General features: G+C 34.4%; 1 pseudogene; it reads left to right on the top strand.

Moving 5' to 3' along the window:
* The window catches only part of LOC113229962, a 36,277-nt pseudogene that overhangs the window by 2,757 nt on the left and 21,465 nt on the right, over window positions 1-12,055 (top strand).

The following is a 12,055-nucleotide window of genomic DNA, read 5'->3' as shown; positions in this document are numbered from 1 at the left end:
TTTAGCATCGAATTCATCGTCGTCAATCGGTTTTCGTTTGTTAGAAAATTAATTTCATTAATGGTAATGTTTGATGTAATTAATGTTTAATGGCGAAAGAGCAGTTTGTAAAATTTAATTTAAATGACAAACTCATTATGGCAACCCTTGGAGAGGTCTGTCCTATGTCCCGCAGTGGACGTCTTTCGGCTGAAATTGTGAAGACATTGAAAGGTCATGGGCTCACCAAACAAATCTACTTATTACCTTAGAAATAGCATTGTTCCAAAGTAGATGAGACTATTTGACTTCTAAATATTTTTCATGTTTGTTTGATCACAAATTAATTTGTTTTCCTTTTCTATTGTAGTTTACCCCTTGCCTTCTTTTCAGAATGATCATTCTGTTCAACAAAATCATAATCATCTATGGCCGGTCAATTCTCTTATGTTGTGGGACATATTTCAAACGATTTCTATGAACGTAACATATCCATGACATATCTTTGGTTATTGGTATCTAGTTCTTTTTTTTCCATCCTCTAAGATCTAGTTATAAGGGAACCACTTCTGAAGATACGACATCAACAAATACTATATAGGGAAACACTGTGTCGCGGGTGCCATGGACACACACATAGACAACCACAAATTACACCCAACTCACAAGAGAAACAAACGTCAATTTATTAGGTACTATAAATGTATATTATATAATTATTTTTCGTGACAGGGTCTTGATAAAATTGATAGGCGATAGAAGAATTGACTTTTTAATCATCGTGGAGAAGTGTAATTTCACAGTAATCCTCACATGTATTGCTTGACGATAAAAATAGAGAAAAGAAATCATATGTATCATTATAAATCATAATTAATAATAAATAAGAAATCATCTACTTGGGCGTCATAGTTATTCAAAAAAGCGTTTTTGAATTTAAGTACAGTTTCGTTCATTTGGTTACCATGTGAAAATGTAGGAGAAAAAAAACAAAAATTGCGTTACTAACTAAAAATTGTGTTCATATTTTAAATTTTTACCCGACTTCAAAAAAGGAGGAGGTTCTCAATTCGATTGTATGTTCTTTTTTTGTATGTATGTTACGCGATAACTCCGGTATTTGTGAACCGATTTTCAAGATTCAGTTTTTGTTGTAAACGGGGTACTTTCATAGTGGTCCTATTTCATTTTGAAGAAAATCATTCACCTCGAAGGGTGGCTGTTCACGCATGAAGATTCATTTTTATACATAGTGCCTAACTTTAATTTAGGCGCAATTACTTTAATGGTTGATTTTGCTATTTCTCCAATTCAAGGCGTTTTTCTCTCAATATACGTTGAGTATGTAGTGAGAACCAATTTTTATTATCTCCAGGGTCAAGTCCTGTATAGTGGCGAACTAGGGGATATTTCAATAAAACTTAGCAAATAGACGTAATTCCAAGTACTTTAGAGGTCGGTTTTTTTACTACTCTGTACTGAGATTATTATTGAACTGATATTAAATTTTTGTTTGTGAAATTGCTCCACTAGTTTGTTATAATTATTAATACAAAGATCGAACACTCAGAAAAAATTCCTTCGATACGGCCGGATTCGAACCGACGTCTTCTGAAATTGTACCATTTCATTTAGTCACTTGGCGGTTTTAACCTATGGTTGAGAGCAAATACATTGGTTTTAGCGTTTTTAAATGGCTTTCATTAAAGTTTAATTAATATTTAACCATTTAAAAATACATATTACCTACGTTTCTTATTTGAAAAAAGTACATTATGCTAATATTGATTATAAGTGCACACAACAATGATTAGTTACAATTGTGATGACGATTTATAAATTGACTTTTAATACCTACTTACCTAACACACAATGCCTCCTTAGCATCCCGTATTAAAACTTTTTATTCGCTCATATTGATTTTTTATAACATCAAGTGACGGGACCAACAAGTGCGCCTGCTGGTAAGCTACACGCCTGCCCATAACAGTTACGGTGCCACTCAGAGCTTTAAATCGCAAAGATCTGAGGAGCACTACCACTGCGCCCGTCACCCTGAGACATAAGTTGACAAGTCCCATGTGCCTATAATTTCCCCAGCACCCTTACCCTTCAAAACCGGAACACATTAATGCTGACATTACTGCTTGGCGGCAGAAATAGGTAAGGTGGCAGTACAACCCTGGACGAACTCTTTCACAAGGAGCTCTACTGCTACCAAATTTGCTATAAATGTATAATGTATAATTGCTATAAATGTTTTGATTGTCGCGATTCTTGTATGCCGCGTTCACTTGATGAACTCATTGAAAAAGATACTATTTTCAAGGTGGTGATATCAGGATCAAAAAACATCAGGAAAGGCTTTTTGTACAGATTTATGAAGCCATGGTTACAGGAAGGACTATTGTTAAGTGACGGTATGTAATAATAAAAAAACAATATTGGACTTATTTTTATGGAATACTAGCCTTTGTCCGCGACTTCGTCGCGGTGGGTAAGTGCTTCGAGTGGCTACTGTACTATACTAATTTTCATAATTTTATTGGTTTTCCATACAAACATTCATACTCCCGCATCACCCTTATTAGGTTTATTTTTCTGACAAAAAGTAGCGAAAGTCATTCTTCTAGGTCACATTTATCTCTATATCAAAATTTATCAAAATTGGTTAAGCAGTTATTTTTTAGTTTTATTTTTGTCTTATTTCGTTTTGTACAAAGTTTTATAAAACTTATTCGTCGATCTATCTACGTTTATGGTTTATATAAACAATTACAACATGACAATTCTTTTATTTATTTATTTGCAATTCACTAGTCTTAAGTGTTATAGTACACAAACTTAGAACTATGATAGGAACTACATGTGATACCCTATAAAGACGTAGCAAATACGCTTACCATGGTATCATAAATTAGAGTTTTATCGTATTACATTCATAAATTTTTCCACTGTACAATTGTTAACTATGTTTAAGTTTTTTAGGTCGTTTAGGTGTTTAAGTCGTTTAGGTGTGAAAAGGTAAACAGACAGTGTTACTTTCGCATTTGTAATATAAGTTTGGGATCATCACGTTTTACTACCATGATATTCATTTATATTTGGGAAATTACTCCAATAGTTATTAATACAAAGACCGGATACAAAGGAAAATTCCATCGATGTGATAGTACTCGAACTTGCGTCTGTATGCCAAACTAGAGAAACTGCTTTTTTATAATATCAAGTGACAGGACAAACAAGTCGTGCGCCTGATGATAAGTTACACGCCCATCCATAACAGTTGCAGTGCCACTCAGAGCTTTAAATCGCAAAGATCTGAGAGGCTCTACCAACTGAACTACGGATCAAGTCCGCACACCTTATGAATTTATTTTCTTTTATTCTTCTTTTTTGTTTTTTAAGTTTTTCATACAGACACAGGTTCCAGTCATGACAGATCGAAGGAATTTTTCTTTGTGTTCGCTGTTAGTAGGTATTAATAAATTATATGTTCTAACTTCTTTTTTTCTTTCCTGTAACTTATACATAACATTTTCATGTAAAACATTTAAATTATATATTTTAAATTACAAGCATGCGCCAAATAAAACTAAACAGTATAATTTGATATGATTGTAATAATATAATTTGATCTATAATCTAACAGAGATGCAAGCTGAGCCATTTTGTTGCGTTTCATATATTAATTGAAAAGAAAATAAAAATATTTACAAATTTTTAGATAATCTACATAAAAAAGACATCATTGATTATCATACATTTTGTAGGAACAAGGAAAGAACGCATGATAAGAAATCATTTTTATATTTATAATAATTAACAATTGTCTTGACGGCCTCAGTTAGCACTGTGGGCGCCAGATAACGAGGTCTCGGGTTTGATTCTTGGTAGACCCAAATTTTTTAAGTTGGTTCTAGTCTGGGTGATCTGGGTAGCTGGCACTACAGGTAATAATTTAATACCAGGTAATTGGTGCGATTGTCTGCACTTTAATCTGAATAATTTTTTTTTCAATAAATCATTGGTGGTTCGCTACTCTATGCTAATATTTTAGTCACACACTATAATAATGCAACATTGTACCCATTTGATACCTAACCTATACCTGAATAAATCATCTTCATCATCAGCTTACACTATGTAAATGAATCGATCTAATTTCAACATTATGTACCTATGTTTTCAGGCGCCAAATGGCAGCATCGCAGAAAGATATTAACACCAGCGTTTCATTTTAACGTTCTAAGATGTTTTCGTCCTATTTTTGAAGAGAACAGTCAGAAACTTATTGAACAACTGTCTTTAGAAGTTGATAAACCGGCAACTAATATTACAAATTGTATATCTGAATTCACTTTGAACTCTATCTGCGGTAAGAACTCTACCGTAGATATCATTTAGGCTCAACACCAGAAAAATATTTTGATTCGATATTTCGATTATACTAATTTAAATTTGTAGCAGATTGATTAATCGAATTTAGTCACTTTTTTCTTCTAAATAAGAGCCATTTTTATGGCGTTTTGAAATAAGCGATAAACATTGCCTCTATCGTTATCAAACAGGAAACATTATTTTAAACATTAATTTTACTAAAAGAAGTAAACATTAAAAGGTAAATATTACAAAATTATAGATATGGTAAAAAATGTTAAGATACGAAGCGATTACTAATTATTGTGGGAGAATGTTTATGCGTATGTATGCGGAACAATTTGAACAATGTATACCACTACTTTGAGTCTTGTTTCTGATAGATCTGTCTATAATTCTGTGACTTATGTATATTATTGTCGATATTCCTTTTACACTGAAAGCCGTCAACGAGGTCGAACGCATTGGTAACTTCTGGTGTTGCAAATGTTCTTGGACGATTATTAACACCTCTCTGCAAGTTGCTCGTCTGCTCGTTTGCCTCCTACATTATATTAAAAAAACAACTGGAACTTCAAAACATACATGCATTTTATTGTGATGGAGAGAATTTGGCAATGCCTTTAAAAAGTAAATAACTACACTTAAATTTCTTACAGTTAAATTTGTACTTATAATTCTTAACTGTTTAAGAAACTGCAATGGGCACTAAACTAGACCCAGGAGTCTCTGGCGACAGTTTACATTACAAAGAAGGCATACACCAGATAGGACAATTGATAGTCCACAGAGCTCAGAGGGTTTGGATTTATCTCAACTGGGTATTCTCTCTATCCGGACTAAGGAAAAAGCAGGAACAATTAATAGAAGAGTTGAGCACTTTTAGAGATAGCGTTATAAACAAAAGAAGGGAGAATTGTAATAATAATTCTCAAAGCTCTGTCATTATTGGTGATATTAGTGAAGATGATTTTATGTATGGAAAGAAACGATTAGCTATGTTAGATTTGCTGCTTGAGGCGGAACAGAAAGGTATGATTGATGCCAAAGGCATTGGAGAAGAAGTTGATACTTTTATGTTCGAGGTTGGTATTTAAATTTATTGTGTAGCTAACAGTGGCGAGGCGTGAAAATTGTCGCTAGTAAAGCCGAAGCAAAACAAAAACCACAGTGGCGTCTTGGCGACATTTAAACACAACACTTATTAGCACACAAAATACTACTTAATACACAACATTTCACTTGTTAATTTATTCTGTATATAAAATTAAGTATAAAATGTAGTAAATTACCTTAAAATATTTATAATATAATAATACTTGATGATGTGGAACATTTTAGGCAAGCCGATGGGAATTGGGATATTTTTTTATAACATCAAGTTACAAGTCCCATGTGCCTGGAATTTCACCAGCACCCTTACCCTTCAAAACCGGAACACAGTAATGCTGACATTACTGCTTTGCGGCAGAAATAAGTAAGGAGGCAGTACGACCCTGGACGAACTCTTTCACAAGGTCTTCTACTGCTACTAACCTATGGATGTGGACGCCTCGCCACTGGTATAATTTAAAACCAACTATTAACAGGTTTGTAATAGGAATTTTAATTTCAGGGTCACGATACGACAGCTACTGCGCTTCAGTTTGCTTTTTTGCTGTTGGCGAATAACCCAAAAGCTCAGGTATCTATAAATAGCATAAATATTATATGTAATAAAATATTTTACTCTCTCCCTATCAGTCAGTTCACATAATAATTTAATTAATTGTAGATTCAAGCCATTAGAAAGAGTGAAATGTGTTACTTATGTCGGTATCAGAGTATCTACTCTGATTTCTGATCTACCAAGAAAATTGTTCTTGGGCCACTCACATCGATTTTATTTCTAACAAGTAAAAATACTGTTGGGTAAATTTTGTCACTTAAGTTTCAAAGTTCCAACCAGCACCAAACAATAACCTTGATAGCTATGGATTTACATATACGTATGCAAATATAATTATATATTAAATATAATTTTGAATATGCAAATTGAGTTTTTAAAACTTCTTGTAAACAAAAAATAAAAGTCAAATGTAATTGATGGTGACTACACTAAATTATTCAAAATTTGTATGGTTGATAAGAACTATACAAGGTTGATGACTTCTGTTAAATTTGTAATCCCAAAAGTCACTTACTACTATGGAGATAGGACCATAAAGAAACGCTTTGAAACTAAAGAAATGTAAATTTAAAAAAATGTTGAAAGATTATTATTTCACACATTTATGTTAAATACTTAGTAATTATTTTATTTAAGTATGTTTGTTGTTCAATTGAGACTTGTTCCGATCCTGCAGTGAAACTGTATATATAATTATACAGTTTTGTAGGACTATGTTTAGCCAAGGAAATTGTATTTCTCTTCAATTCTAAAATAAAAAAATTAAAATAAATACACAACATCACATACGTTGCTCTGACCCCAAAGCAAGTAACTAAAGAACCTATGTTATGGAAATCGGAAACAACGACGGTATCACAAACACTCATACTGGAGATAATATAGAAAAGTTAATTTTGTACATGGACCGGGCCGGAGAACGAACCCGGGAGCTCAGAGATGGCGACATCATGCAAACCAATGTGCAAGCCACTCGATTGCGGAGGTTGTCAGAGGTGCCTGGTCTACCAAATACATTCTAGTTTACACCGGAACATTATTTTTCAAATCGATTGATAAAGTGGATTTCAAATTTTTATTTAATTATGGATAACTAGATAGGTAAAGCATTTATTCAGCACATTACATCACAGCATTACATATAACAAGAAAAGGAAAGTTACAACAAATAATGTACTGAAAATGTTTCGGCTCAGCACAATGCTGCCAACTTTAAAAGTTTGCAGCGCTGATATTCTGCCGACATCTAAGTGGTTGCGGGTGAATTTCACTTTCCGAGTTTCAATAGCACTTTTTGAGTGATTTTTGTAAAACCCTTTTTTCTTTTGGTTTTAAGGTCTTTAACGTCAAATAAGTTGAAGCAATGTCAATGATTATAAAATCACCGAAATATTTAAGTTAATTACAACAAAAAAAACCAAAACGATATTTTAGGTCACACTAATGAGATTGCAGTAACACGAATGATTTTCACATAAACATAAATAAGAAAGACGGCACAGTAATGAGAAATTATTATTACAACCATTGACTTACAAATAAATGGACGACGGGTCTAATACAAAAACCACGAAAAAAATGTCCCAAGTCAATCTATTCGAAATTTAAATTGTAATGTCATCGCAGTATCGCGCTGTCAGTAGAACAAATGAAGACTAAAGCGGAGTGTCGCGCTCTGTATACGATTTTAGCGCCTTACAAGTGCGGACACTTTTTAGCGCGGACCCGACGTCCATATAATTGTAAGTCAATGATTACAACACACATTTTATCGTTCACAAAAGAACATTTAACATGTAACAAATATTTTAATATAACTTCTTGTATCAAAATCTTTCTCATCCGTGTAAGACCATTTATCTATCTATATGTAATTAATAAATAAATCTAAATAAGTATTTTCTTAAAGTCATATAAACTTTGTTGTACATCAATATATCATCATCACCACCATCAACATCATCATCATGATCACCATTATCATCGGCATCATTACTATTCACATCATCATCGGAATCATCGTAATCATCACTACAATAATCACACCACCAGCATCATTATCACCACCGTCATCACCACCACTATCACCTTGTATTGTTATATTTCAAGTAAATATTTGGCTTAAAGTAACTATTGACTTAAAAGTAGACAAGAATGAGAGCGACAATAATGATATTTGGATACATTTTTAATTCTCAAGTGTATAAAATACACACATCAAAAAAAGTTTGCGATCACTTCGAAAAACTGAAATCTTTTTTGTTACTGTAGATTATATTATGATTTTTTCTTCTTTTTAGATTCTTTATTTAAAAATAAATTAGAACATAAAACAATGACCCCGTTCAATTGTTTTTTCATATAAAAAGGCTTTCAGTCCTAGCTTACGCTCATTCAGAAATCTGATTTAGTCAATTATAAGCGTATTAAAAGTTGGGATTGAAAAAATGCCAAGAGTATTATCAGAGGTTTTACGAGCTAGAATAGTAACTTTGAGGGAAGAAGGATACACCACGAGAGTAATAGCACGCAGACTTGCTATATCCCAATCCTGTGTCGTGGCTACGTTGCAGAGGTATCACGGAATGGGGAATTTAGCTGACCGACCCCGCAGCGGTCGCCCAACTGTTTTGACAGCTGCCCAAAAGCGCTATATTAGATTGCTGGCAGCCCGTGATCCAACAATCAACGCCACTAAAATAAAAGCAGAAGTCAGGGCCGCCTCTGGGCTTGAAGTTAGCACGCAGACCGTTCACACACGAATCTCGAATCAGCACTCATCCAGATAACCGACGTGTCCGTGTCTGGAGAAGACCAGGCGACCGTGAAAGACAAAGAACTGCCACTGGAACAGTTCAGCAAGGCGGAAAATCGGTGTCCTTTTGGGGTGGCATTATGATTGGAGCTAGAACGCCTTTGATCCCGTATCGGGGCTTCATGACAGCAGACATGGGCACCAATTTGTACTGGTCGATGATAATGCGCCCGCACATCGAGCTCAACGAGTCAATGCTGCTCTTCAAGAATACGATATCACACGATTAGACTGGCCTGCCGGCTCGCCCGACTTAAACCCAATAGAGTACGCGTGGGCTGCTCTTAAACGAGCAGTATGGAACCGTGAGCCACGTCCCCAGACAGTTCCAGAGCTCAGGGAAGCCGCTATTGAAGAATGGGATAGGTTACCCCAGGAAATGCTGGATAACTTGATCCTCAGCATTCCCAGGAGGATCTTCGCATGTATTCGAGCCAGGGGAGGAGTTATTTTATAATGAATTCACACCTTTTAATAATAAATTGTTGTTTAAGTTTAATTAAACAGTCTTTTTCTTTCTATGAAATTTCTATCACTATTACATTATGATTAATGGCTCAATTTTTTAAAATAAATAATAAAAAATAGTTTTATATTTTAATTTCAAACAGGGTATTCCTATTTAAAGAAAACATACAACATAGATTTTTTCTTGATAAAGTTAAATTTAAAGAATTATAGGAGCTTATGCTATTGATCGCAAACTTTTTTTGATGTGTATATGCTGGATTGGTATAAAAGTGCATGGGACTTTAAAGTTCCCTTTGTCTAATTGATGTATAATGAAATTTATAAAACTATTACTTAATACTTATTTAGATAGATTGCTATACACGAATGAGAACGATTTAGTCACTAGCGCTGAAATTAGTATTTAAGTCGATTTGTTGCTAAAACGGAGATGCACAGGTTACTTCACTGTATACACTCCAATCCGACAGGAGCCCTTCTCACGTGTGCGAAGGGTGAAGGTGATGCGGTATGAACTTTTGTTATTAGGAGGTTTTTGGTAGAATTAACACTAATGATAAGAAAAAATTGAAGTACATTTTGTATTCCCAAGAAAACATGTTTGTTTATAATAAATTGAAAAGTTATGATATGTATTCGACGTGTAAGTTATTAGAGTTTATCCTCGATGGGAAATATTGCAATTTCCACGATTGTTTCTTAAAATTAGGGCGACGTGGAACGGACTCCCATGAATGAGAAATTGCCCACTTTTTTATTTTTTATGTATTACTGTGACGTAGTAAAGTAGTCTTTTTTTGTGTAACACAGACTAAGTAAGCAAAAAATCATGTTAAATAAATAATGTTTAACATTCATGTAATAACATAAAAGCTATTGAAAGGGACACATTTTTGGAGGTTATCTGAAAACGACCCTTGCGCAAGCAAGCTGCGCGCGGCAACGAACAGTTGGCGGCACATTAAGTGCAACAGTTGTACTACAAAATCCGCTATTATTAAAGATGGAATAAGGACACTTTGTTATGTATATGTTATGTGTGTCATAATGTAGATTAGATGATGGATGTGACACTGTGTGTTTCTCTTCGCTATTATTTTATTTTCTCAATTCCGACCTTTAACCTAGTAAAACATTTATCGATTATAGCAAATAATAAATATATTTCAAAGGAACTTAATCAACGTTGTCATGGCACTGTCCATTTCCTGAAAATATCTGATATCATAAAATACAAAATTCTAGGATATAGTAATGGAGGAAATTGACCAAATATTCCAAGATTCAGACCGCACAGCCACGTCGAATGATTTAGGGCAGATGAAGTACCTCGAATGCTGCATTAAGGAGTCTCTTAGGCTTTACCCTCCCGTAGCTTTTATTATGAGGAAAATTGACCAAGATCTTAAATTGAGTAAGTAATCTTTTGGTTAATACATTCGGGAGATATAAAGGAGTATTTGTATTGGTAGAAATTGTTTCGTGCCGTGTCAGTTTTTTTAGACACAAGAGCGGTTACGGGCGTGGTAGCCAAACGGTTTGACCTGCCATCTCTCAAACAAAGGGATTGGGTTCAGATTCAGGTTTGCACCTCTGAGTTTCTTGGAATTTACCATGAGCTTTTGAGGCGAAGGAAATCATCGTGATGAAACCTGCAAGTCGAACAAGGTCCATAACCTTTGAAAAACATGTGAAGTCCCCAAGCCGCATTGGGGTTGTGTGGCGGATTATGGCCGAAACCGTGCCCAGCAGTGGAACATATAAATGGGTTGATGACGATGATGAAATTATTACCTATTAAATTGTCCATGTATCTACACTCAAGAGTACATCAATTGTGGCACTTTGAACTTTAGATCATTCTTATCATGTCATCATCGTGTTGAGTCATTATAGATTTTTAGAGTTAACCTTAACATGTTCTTGTCCCTGTACTGTAACATTCACACGGCATTGTACTGCACTTTTTTTGCAGTATAAATCTTACCGAATAGACAGTGGTGCATACACACGGTGTTTGTCCTGCAAAAATACGCACACAGCTCTATACGTTTATCGAATACTTGTCAAGAAAAACCAATGTACTTTAACGTATTCGGTGTGCAGTAGCGCATAGTATTAATGCATATCGTTCACACGGCGTGAAGTTATATGTTTTTATTTAAAAGTCACCGAACAAGCGGTGTCTAGTATTACAGTAGGTACCTTTTGAAAGGAGGTCACTTACAAAATGCGAATCTTCTATGGACAACGATTTATTGATAACTTTAGTGCAAGAAAGGCCTGTTTTGTGGGACAAAACTATGGAAAGTAATAAAAAATATTTTTTTAACAAAACTCAGATTTTCGTACAATTTTTCAAATGTATTTGTACGCATTGCTTCTTGATTCATTGGATGAACACAATACCTTCTGTTCTTCCGGTTGCAAAGCCGTTGGCGTCTATTGTGTCAATATAAAAGTGCAACAAAGTCTGGATCCATCACAGACGTGTTCTCAGGGCTATTACTGCGGCTATCCGCCTTTTAAAAGCATGAAAATATATGGTGTGAACATTCCGCTGTCTATCCGTTTATTATCGAATACGTTAGTGTAGGACAATGCCGTGTGAACGAAGAATATCGACAGTGAACTGGCAACCGGTACTATCTCAATTTTGACAACTTTACAGGATGAAGAAAAAATAATTTATATAGCATCTGGTTTATTATATGTAGTGTACATACATACATGTGTAATAA

Source organism: Hyposmocoma kahamanoa, unplaced genomic scaffold (assembly GCF_003589595.1).
Source record: "Hyposmocoma kahamanoa isolate Upper Pololo Valley unplaced genomic scaffold, ASM358959v1 63, whole genome shotgun sequence".
Lineage (NCBI taxonomy): Eukaryota > Metazoa > Arthropoda > Insecta > Lepidoptera > Cosmopterigidae > Hyposmocoma > Hyposmocoma kahamanoa.
Note: the sequence above shows the minus strand (reverse complement) of the source record. Positions and strands in the feature narration are given on the sequence as shown.